Raw genomic sequence first — 10,321 nt, forward strand, 5'->3', positions numbered from 1 at the left:
CTTCTTTCTACACATATCTCAAGTTCACAGCAAGAACAGCATAAGGTATTGAAACCCAGAAGAGAGCACTCATGCAAGAGATCTCTTAGATACAATAAGGCATGCAGCTCAACAAGATCCCAGTGTTAGTCCTTCTAAGACTTTCTACAACCAGAAGGTGGTGGTTACGGACAGCATGGGCCCTGCAGTCAACATCTAGAAAGCAGCCGCCAACATCTTTGTGTGTTGTCTTTTTGCAATTATCCTTTGTTTTTCTTAATCAACTTGGCTGTTGCTACCACCTCTTAGCAACACTGGCAAAAACACAACTGTAATCACACTACACATTGCACTCTGGCCATCAAGATGTGACAGCCTCAGTCTTCTGGGGTGAGGAAATCAATGAGTGATATTTGAAGAACAAACAATGTGGTCACCATTGTTTCTGGCCTGAAGATTTCCACAGCCTTCCTGATAAGGTCATCATAGGAGGTCTAATTTGAGAAAATTCTGGTTCTGGAATGATGCAAGTAGTCCAAAAAATTCCATCTGATTTCACTCCATTCATCAAATAGCCACAAGGACTGAACAGTATGGCATGGATGACAAAACCCAGTATCAGGTCATGGGTGACATCCCTTGCAGGAATATCGCCTCTTATGCAGACCTGACCCAAAACTGGGACAACTCTGTCATCAGAATTCCCAGGGTTTGATCTGGCTGACTGTCCAACTCTGAGAATTCCCAAGTATTCAGGTATCAATAGTCAGAATTCAGCAACCCATACAATATGAGGCTCTGTTTGCAAAAATTGCATTAAGAAACGTTCTTCCTGGAAATTCCACCGTGGGTCCCCTTGGTGAGTAGACTTCATGAAATTCTTCCAGAAAAACAGAAGCTTTGAGTTGGGTCAAACCCATCGTAACCTTTAGGAAACTTCCACCAATGAACCAGTGCCTCCAGTGAGAGTGGCACCATGTGCTCCCAAAATAAAACATCTTTTACAGACAAACACACTCCTCTCATTGAGTAGCAGAAGCAAAGGCTTCCTGCTTGTTGGTTTTTGTCACACTGAAGAATGAACGTTGGACACCTATCGAAAGTACATCCCAGATCAGATCTTGGACTGGTGTGAAGACCCTGTGATCATCCTTGATTTGCCTAGATGCTGGCAGAAAAAACAGACCCTCCACAGCTGCTCAGTCTATATGAGAAGTTGTGTCATTTACGTCATTAGTGGACACCAACAACCACAGAAAATCAACTAAATTCAACCTTTTCCACTGCTGTTGCCGCTGCACATTTTTCCAGCTGTGTTACTCAAGTTCAGGTTCCTTTTTGGCTGTAATTTTATGATAAAGTTTTTTTAAAGGAAGATTAATAAAAATTTCCCAGGTCTTTATGTGCATGTGTGTGTATGTGTGTGTGTGCATGCGTATATAAAGGTTGAATATGAGTCTGTTGAAAATGGAGGCAGATACAGTCCAACCTCTTGTATTCCCCACTTCCTGGCAACCACTGATCTTTTTAGTGACTCTGTAGCTTTGTCTTTTCCACAGTGTCATATAATGAGACAGGCTTTGCAGACTGACTTCTTTCAGTAAGCAACATGCTTTGAAGATTCCTCCATGTCTTTCTATGGCTTCATAACTCATTTCTTTTTATTGCTGAATGCTATTGCATTGCATGAATTTACCACAGTTTGCTTACCCATTTGCAAATGGATGTTGAAGGGCATCTTGACCACTTCTCTGTTTTCACAATTATGAGTAAACCTGCTATGAACATTCATGTGCAGGTTTTGGGTGGACATAAATCTTCTACTTCTTTGGGTAAGTATCTACATCAGTTGCTAAGACTATTTAGCTTTGTAAGGATCTTCTAAACCATCTTCCCAAGTGGCTGTACCACTTTTCATACCCACTGTCATGTTGTTTTTATTTGCTATTAAATGTCAGCCTACGTAAAGGAAAAATTAAAGCTTTAACTTATTAGCCTGAATTTTATTGTTTATATTGTGCAATGCCAACTTTATTTTTTAATGATGTGTTTCTCATTTGAGAGAGAGAGAGAGAGAGAGCTTCTGTCCACTGGATCATTCCCCAAATGCACTCAATGGCCAGTGGGGACAGGGGATGGCAGGGCCAGGAGCCAGAAGCACAAACACAATTCAGGTCTCCCAGTGGGTGGGCAGGAATCCAGCTACTTGAGCCATCACCACTGCCTCCCAGGGTCTGCATTGGTGGGAAGCTGAAGTCAGAAGCCAAAACCAGGAATGGAACCCAGGCATTCAGGTATGGGACATGATGTATTAACAACTAGGCTAAACGTCTTACCAGAAATGCCAATTTTCAGTAAAAATATTAACTCACAAGCAAACATTAACTCACAAGCAAAATCTCAGAAATGACACAATTTTTATTTTGCAGCTCATGCATGCATGCACATGTATTTCATTCTTATTGGAAGAGTAAAGCAGCTGCACAAAGGTAATTCAAATGTTTCTGATATGTGTGGATTCCACTGACACTCTCTACCTTCAATTTAATGAATTAAGACTCAAAGGAAAGGAACTATATGTTTACTTGTATCTCCCTTTATTTCTAAGTGGTCATTTCCAGCATCCTTGGTTAACCAATACAGAAAAGTAATGGGACTAAGAAAGTTTCCTTGTTCATTCCAGTTCTGCATTTGAAACAAATTTTTTTTTAATGTCACTCTTGGCCTTTCAGGATGGCTAGCATGCCAATATGCAGTTATGGTCATGCTGATAGGAAATGGAAGTAGGGAATCCTGATGTTCAAAAAGACTCAAAGATACCAGCTTCCAGAACATACTTATCTTGTACTCATTGAGTCTCACTAAATAGCCATGCATGTTGCATTCCCTGGAAATCAGAGCTCACAGGAAATACTAAATGCTATGTGAATGGGACAGCAAGAAACTGAGGACATACCCATTGCCCATACCTCTTCTACACATAAGCATGTTCCATTGTACTATCCTTCTTCACTTACAAAATACAAGTTCAAAGATTAGATTATTACGAATGTCCAGATGGCCAGTAGAGCATTAAACTAAGCACAGGGCTCTTCTGAGTGTGGACCTAGTGACACTATACAGGTTGAATGCCCATGGAACTTGCTCTGTTCTGCTCCATTGCAAGTCATAGCTTTTTTTTAAATAAAGAGTTTATTCCTTTATTTGAGAGGTAGAATTACAGACAGAGAGAGGGAGAGACAGAGAGAAAGGTCTTCCATCTACTGGTTCACTCCCCAAATGGTCTCTATGGCAGGAGCTGGGCTGATCCAAAGCCAGGAGCCAGGAGTTTCCACCTCCAGGTCACCCACACTGGTGCAGGGGCCCAAGCACTTGGGTCAATTTCCACTGCTTTCCCAGGCCATAAACAAGGAGCTGGATCAGAAGAGGAGCAGCCAGGACATGAACCAGCATCCATATGGGATGCTGGCGCTGCAGGTGGACGCTTAGCCTACTACGCCACAGGGCTGGCCTCGCAAGTCATAGCTTTGTCAGCTTACCCTTCTTCAACTTCTTCCCTCGATTGCTCTGATTCTCTCCAAGCCTTGGCTCTTAGGTCTCTCCATTGCCATGCTTACATCACCTCCATCATCAATACTTCCCTGCACCTTTCAGTGATTCGGAAGGGAAGGCACTGTGCCTGGGTACTGCACTGTCCTGAGCACACAGTGTACACTGATTGTCACATAGGCATCACTCACAAAACCCTGTTGGAAGAACAAATTCTCCCTTGGCCATCTGTGTCCTCTTGTCACAGGTCAGTGAGATAAAAGCTTCTGGGTGAGTGATGGAGTGAGCTGTGTGGTACCCACCCTTCTCTTCATTCTCCCCAGGCCGGTCTTTGCTAATTCAGTCGCATTCCTTGGCAGGTTATGCTCGTGTCCTTATTGGAGTTTCTTTGACAAACACTTCCCAATTTTCCATTTGTCAGCAACAACCCAGGAGATCAGAGACGACAGAAACATACCAACCTGTATATGGAATCAGAGTTTGTAGGGCCATCCTCCCACCCCAAGGAATACCTTTGTTTGGCCCAATCTACAGTTTTTCCAAGTAGGGTCAATCCAAGTTGGCAAAACAATAAAGAGGGAAAAGGAAGTAGGATAATTTATTCCATTCGCATCAGAGAACATCAACATTGCACACAGGATGGTTAATCCAACGTGAAGCAGCAAGTGTTAGCACAACACTGATTTAACGCATTTCCCAGAACACCTCAGAGTGTTGCAAAACCTCTCTGTCCTATTAAAGACAGAGTGAGAAGGAAAGAACAAAACAAAAAAACAGCAGTCTGAAGTCGAGAGAAGAATCTCAGAATAAGTTCATTTCCACACCACAGTCCCTGAAAAACAGCCTTTTGGAAGATGCTTTTTAGTGAAGCAGCCTATTTATCTTGTCTCATCAGACACTTGCAGTAACACCAGAGTCCACACAGCCTTCTGCATGAGTCCAGATCCTCTGCCTGCCTTAGAAATCATCCTTGGCCAGCGCCGTAGCTCAATAGGCTAATCCTCTGCCTTGCGGCGCCGGCACACCAGGTTCTAGTCCCAGTTGGGGCACCGGATTCTGTCCCAGTTGTCCCTCTTCCAGGCCAGCTCTCTGCTGTGGCCTGGGAGTGCAGTGGAGGAGGTCTCCCATGCACCCCATGGGAGACCAGGATAAGCACTGGCTCCTGCCTTTGGATCAGCGCAGTGTGCCGGCTGCAGCGCGCTGGCCACGGCGGCCATTGGAGGGTAAACCAACGGCAAAAGGAAGACCTTTCTCCCTCTCTCTCTCTCTCACTGTCCACTCTGCCTGTCAAAAAAAAAAAAAAGAAAGAAAGAAAGAAAGAAATCATCCTTGATTGGCCGGCGCCATGGCTCACTTGGCTAATCCTCCATCTGCGATGCCGGCACCCCAGGTTCTAATACTGGTTGAGGCAGCGGATTCTGTCCCGGTTGCTCCTCTTCCAGTCCCACTCCCTGCTGTGGCCCGGGAAAGCAGTGGAGGATGGCCCAAGTGCTTGGGCCCTGCACCCACATGGGAGACCAGGAGGAACCACCTGGCTCCTGGCTTCAGATTGGCACAGTACGAAGGCCGTAGTGGCCATTTGGGGGTGAACCAATGGAGGAAAGACCTTTCTCTCTCTCTCTCTCTCTCACTGTCTAACTGCCTGTCAAAAAAAAATAAATAAATAAATAAAAAGAAAGAAAAGACAAGAATCATCCTTGATCTCAGCCTTTGCCTCTGCCTCCACCCCACACCCTCTGTCTCACCTTTCAGCTACTGTGGTTCCTCCTCACACAGGTGCCACCCTTGGTCACACAGCCCCTGGGGATGCTCACAACACAGGTGGCCTTCACGGCCTCTCCCCTGGCATTCTCAGCTGTGGTGATCTCAGCCTCTTCTCTCTGGCTTCTTTTATGAAGTCTCTCTTTGTCTTTGGAGCTCTGTAGTTTGCCTATATCTGTCTAGAAGAGTATTTGTTTTTGTTCATCTCGTTTGGGGCTTCCTGTGGTCCCTGAATCCAAACATTCACTTCTCAGCTGTATTATCTCAACCCCATTCCCTCTATTTTCTCTTAGAGAACCCTTCTTAGATGGGTGTTACACATTCTCTTTTTAATTCTCCATGTCCCCAGGGACCTCTTCCAGCGCTTCCATTTCTGATCTCCTTCTAGACAACGTCCTAGGTGTCTCCAAGTTTTTTAATTCCTTCTCAATTATATCCAATCTATTACATAGTCTGCTGATGGAATTTTAATCTTTTAATCATCTTATTTTAAAAATCTGCCTTTTACTCATTTTCTAGGTTTATATGTTTCTGGAGCTTTATTTTATGTTATTAATCATCTTAGCACACTAAGTTTGTGCTCTCCAATGATGGCTCCATAATCTGCTTTTCTAGAAGGTCTAATCCTGGTGTTGGCTGGGCCTGCAGATTCTTGCTCAGGTTTTTTTCCTGGTGTGTTGCATGATTTCAGATTGTGAGCTCATCTTCAACAGGCTCTAATCTGGAGAAATCAGTGTAATCAAGGTGCTTCTCACAGAGTATAATTGGCCCAGACCAAATTTTATGTTATTTCTTAGCCTAAGGATTTCTAGCTGGTACAGGAACTATTTATTCAAACTTTAAGTCCACTAAGAGCTCACGCCAGTGATTTTGAATTCTTAAGGAAGACTTCTTTCTCTCATGAACTAGAGCTCAGGTCAAGATAAACAAGCTCTCCTCTCATCTCTCTATGATAAAGATAGACTTCTTAAAAATCTCTGTGAGAGGCTGGCGCCGCAGCTCACTAGGCTAATCCTCTGCCTGCAGTGCCAGCATCCCGGGTTCTAGTCCCGGTCGGGGCGCCGGATTCTGCCCCAGCTGCTCCTGTGAAGTATTAAAATTCAAGTCTAGGAGGCCGGCGCCGCGGCTCACTAGGCTAATCCTCCGCCTAGTGGCACCGGCACACCGGGTTCTAGTCCCAGTTGGGGCGCCGGATTCTGTCCCAGTTGCCCTTCTTCCAGGCCAGCTCTCTGCTGTGACCAGGGAGTGCAGTGGAGGATGGCCCAGGTGCTTGGGCCCTGCACCCCATGGGAGACCAGGAAAAGCACCTGGCTCCTGGCTCCTGCCATCGGATCAGCGCGGTGCGCCGGCCGCAGCGGCCATTGGAGGGTGAACCAACAGCAAAAGGAAGACCTTTCTCTCTGTCTCTCTCTTTCACTGTCCACTCTGCCTGTCAAAAAAAAAAAAAAAAAAAAATTCAAGTCTAGGGCAGATAGTTAGCCTAGCAATTAAGCTGTCCACATCAAACATGAGAGTACCTGAGTTGAATCTGTGGCTTTGGCTCTTCACTCTAGATTCCCACCAATGCAGCCCCCAGGAGGCAGCAGGTGATGACTCAAATATTTGTGTTCCTGCCACCAGACCTGGATTGAGTCCTCAGATCTCAGCTTTGGCCTGGGCCAGCCCCAGCCATTGCAGGTATTTGGGAAAGTGAACTAGTAGATGGGACTCTGCCTCTTGAAAAAATAAGTTAATTTGTTTAATCCCAAGCCTCTATGTAAGTAAGGCCAGCTCTTACAGCAACACCATTCTTTTACAGTAACTGCAGGGGACACTCCAAACACCCACTTTCTAGTTTTCAGTTTACTCTTGTCTTCTAGCCCCTGGAGATGTTCTGTGCTCTCAGTTTTGTTAGCAATAGGTAGATCTCTTGTTTACAAGCACCAGGCACCATGGTAAGTGCTTATTGTGCATGGCTGACTCATTTTACTCAACTAACACCCCTTGGGGTAGATGCTATCATCAGATCCACTTTCTTATAAAGAAATTAAGGCATGGAGAGGTAAAGTTAACTTGCCCATGGTCTCAAGCCTGGTAAGTTAAAAGCTCAGATTTGAAACTTGGATAATCTAGCTTTAGAGCCCAGGCTCTTAACCAGTACTTGTCATTGGTGTCTTATTTAGGATACTTAGGTATTTTTCTAATAGGTTTCCATATTGCAGGTCCACCTATTTTCCCCCAAATATCTGAATCAAGAGTAACCACATGAATAGGAGGCATGCTATCTGACAAACAGACAACCTGACAAATGTTACTAGCTGGGCCCTGGAGAAAAAGTAGAAGACTATACATGGAGAGGGAAGCCCAATCCAGACTCTCTCATGAGGACGCTGTTAAAGCAGGTGACTTACCAATGAGGACATTTTAGAACATTGTCAGTTCCAAGGACTTTAGAGATAGTCGTTGTCATGGTCCATGAATCATCTGCGTCAAAACTGACCCAAGATACTGCATAAAAATAGAAATTCTGAGGCCTTATCCCAAACATAATGAATCAGAATGCCTAGAGTCAGGTACAGGAATCTACTTTTTAAAAAAAATTGTGGGGCCGGCACTGTGCCATAGTGGGTAAGGCTGCCACCTGCAGTGCTAGCATCCCATATGGGCGCCAGTTCAAGTCCTGGCTGCTCCACTTCTGATCCAGCTCTCTACTATGGCCTGGGAAGGCAATAGAAGATGGCCCAAATCCTTGGGCCCCGCACCCACATGGGAGACCCGGATGAAGCTCCTGGTTCCTGGCTTCAAAGCCTGGTCCAACCCTGGCCATTGCAGCCATTTGGGGGAGTGAACCAGCAGATGGAAGACCTCTCTCTCTCTCTTTCTGCCTCTCCTTCTCTCTCTGTGTAACTCTGACTTTCAAGTAAATAAATAAATCTTTTTAAAAAAATTGTGTTGATTTGAAAGGTAAAGTTACAGAAAGAAAGAAGGAGAGACAGAGAGAAAGAAAGATCTTCCATCTGCTGGTTCACTCCCTAGACAGCCACAACAGTCAGCACTGGGTCAGTCTGATGCCAGCAACCAGGAGCTTCATTTGGGTCTCCCATGTGGGTGGCAGCGGCCTAAACAATTGGGCCATCTTCTGCTGCTTTTATTTAGCCATTAGCAGGGAGCAGGATCAGAAGTGGAGCAGCCCAGACATGAACTGATGCCCATAAGGGATGCTGCTGACAGCTTTACCCACCACATCACAACACTGACCCCAAGAACTCTCTCAATTGGGGGCTTTCTTTTTACGTTTTAATAAATTCACATTTTTAAAAAAGATTTTATTTATTTTTTTGAGAAGTAGAGTTACAGAAAGAGAGAGGGAGAGACAGAGAGAGAGGTCTTCCAAGTGCCGGGTCATTCCCCAAATAACTGCAAACAGTTAGTGCTGGGTCGATCCGAAGTCAGGAGCCAGGAGCTTCTCTGGCTCCTACATGAGTGCAGGGTCCCAAGCACTTGAGCCATCTTCTGCTGCTTTCCCAGGCTATAGCAGAGAGCTGGATCAGAAGAGGAGCAGCTAGGACTAGAACTGGCACACATATGGGATGCCGGCACCTCAGGCAGAAGCTTACCCTGCAATGTCACAGCACTGACCCTGGAGGCTTTCTTTTCAAATAGCTAGAAAGGATTCCATTGCATGTATCTATCAAAAGGTGTTTAACCAATGTCCTATAGATGGACTTTGAGTATATGTCTAACCATTTGCTATTATGATTAATACATTAATAAAGATCAGGTAAACCGGCCGGCGCCGCGGCTCACTAGGCTAATCCTCCACCTTGCAGCGCCGGCACACCAGGTTCTAGTCCCGGTCAGGGTGCCGGATTCTGTCCCGGTTGCCCCTCTTCCAGGCCAGCTCTCTGCTGTGGCCCAAGAGTGCAGTGGAGGATGGCCCAAGTGCTTGGGCCCTGCACCCCATGGGAGACCAGGAGAAGTACCTGGCTCCTGCCATCGGATCAGCGCGGTGCACCGGCCGCGGCGGCCATTGGAGGGTGAACCAACGGAAAAGGAAGACCTTTCTCTCTGTCTCTCTCTCACTGTCCACTCTGCCTGTCAAAAAAAAAAAAAAAAAAAAAAAAGATCAGGTAAACCAGCAGTACATTATCTAATGACTGTAGTTGCATCTGTGTGCTATTTTAGACATAAAGAAGAATAAATGCTAGAAGTAGAATGGTAGGGTCAAAGAGTTGATGCTAAATTAAACTTTTAGTTGTAAAGGACAAACACATGACATCAGAAAGATTAAAGATGGCTTTTGCTATGCTCACTAATGCTGCTACAACTGACCACAATGGCATTTGCATCTCTCTCTTTCACCAGACAGTAAGTTCTATCCAGGCAAGATTCTGTCTATCCTATTTATTATGGATGCAAATCCTTGGCATCTGGCACCATGCCTACAACATAGTAAGTGTCAATAAATAGTTGCTAATGGAAGAGGGGGAAGAAGGAAGGGATGTCTTAAGGAAGGTTAGTCCCTGAGATTGCGATCCTGATGAGATCCTGCCACCCAAAGGCTCTTCAAAAGTCTCCAAAGTATACCAGACAGAAAAATAAGAGTAAGTTAGCCCCAGGGAAAATCCATAGGAGAATGAGTACACATTTTTCTGCAATAAGTGGCCATCTCAGATGCATTCTGCTGGTTGGGCTGGGTGAGAACCGCATGTTGGAAGTCAGCTTCTCTGCTCAAGGAAGCAAAAAGCAGAGCTGGAGGTAGAAAGATGTGCCATTGATGGGAGAGATGATCAACCCTGAGGTCTAGTTTTAGTTTTAAATAGATCCATATTTGCTTCCCAGCTTGGCAGAATGAAGCTAACAAATGCCTTTGATTTTTCATCCAGATATTCTTTGGATTGCTGAAGGAGTCCCTGAATGGTGTATGTTTTGGCATAAGTCTACCCACAGGACCTTCGCTTGGTCCTACTCCTAAGCAAACTCAATAAAAACAAAATGAACAAGTCATTGGCACTAACTGGAGTGTCTTCAAACCACTAAGGAGAGCTGAGAC

General features: G+C 45.1%; 1 pseudogene; it reads right to left on the minus strand.

Moving 5' to 3' along the window:
- Positions 1–340: 340 nt before the first annotated feature.
- LOC127491839 (S-adenosylmethionine decarboxylase proenzyme 1-like) lies at positions 341–853 on the minus strand (annotated as a pseudogene).
- Between the last annotated feature and the right edge of the window lie 9,468 nt (positions 854–10,321).

The sequence above is a fragment of the Oryctolagus cuniculus genome, chromosome 3, assembly GCF_964237555.1.
Source record: "Oryctolagus cuniculus chromosome 3, mOryCun1.1, whole genome shotgun sequence".
In the NCBI taxonomy this organism is placed as follows: Eukaryota; Metazoa; Chordata; class Mammalia; order Lagomorpha; family Leporidae; genus Oryctolagus; species Oryctolagus cuniculus.